Below are 904 nucleotides of genomic sequence, written 5' to 3'. Positions count from 1 at the left end.
GATTGTTAAGCAGTACTATGTTTATTTTATGTAAACGTTCCACTTCAAAACCTTTTTAAAAAGAGGGGTTAAAACTGAATTAAAAGCTAGATTTAAGAAAGTGAGGTTTGTTTGTAAATGTTCCACATGAAAACCTTTTTTTAAAAGTTAAAACTGGTTGGTTTTAAAAAATGAGGTTTGTTTGCATTGGATAAACGTAAAGCTATCAAATTAATTTTGATTCTTTGTTATGTCAAAATGTTGTGCCCAGTGATTTTTAGATTTAATTACAAAGGTGCAACTAAAGATGTACTCAGGTTTAATTCTTTGCCCCCAGCAGTTTAATGTTTTAATTTTAGGGGGTGATTTATTCCTACTTAGGACTTTCTATAAAAGTTACACTTGCACACAGAATTAGGGAAAAGCAGTTCTTAACCTTGATTTTTTGATTTTTATACTGTTTGTTTCCATATATTCGATGTCACATTTAAAGTGCTATTCCTAGATCCATTTCAGGTGTTATTTCTTGACCTAGATGAATATTTTTCTGTGTACTGGGCTGTAATTTACTTTCAGACTTGCACAGAATCGAAAAACTCTCCCTTTATACAAATCCATTTATCAGCTTCATGTTTTTCTTAGGTCTTCTATATTTCAATCTGAACTCCTTGCCCTTCAGAATTGTTGAATAACTTGAGTTGGGGCTTTGCCGTCATTCTGGGGCGTTGCCTTGTTCCTGTCAACTTAGGTCCTTTGTTTCTTGAATTCCAGGGCTTGCTTTTGTATAGCCCATCTTCCTGCTTCTGAGGCCTTCCCATCTATAAAGGTCTATTCCATCCTCGTAACTGAATAACTAGTTTGGCTCAATAGAGAATTCAAGGTTTAGTGAAGAGATTTGATGCTGTTCTGATTTTTCATCATTCAT

This window comes from Mesoplodon bidens (assembly GCF_964165515.1).
Source record: "Mesoplodon bidens genome assembly, chromosome: 1".
Taxonomy (NCBI): Eukaryota; Metazoa; Chordata; class Mammalia; order Artiodactyla; family Ziphiidae; genus Mesoplodon; species Mesoplodon bidens.
This window is presented reverse-complemented; position numbering follows the sequence as displayed.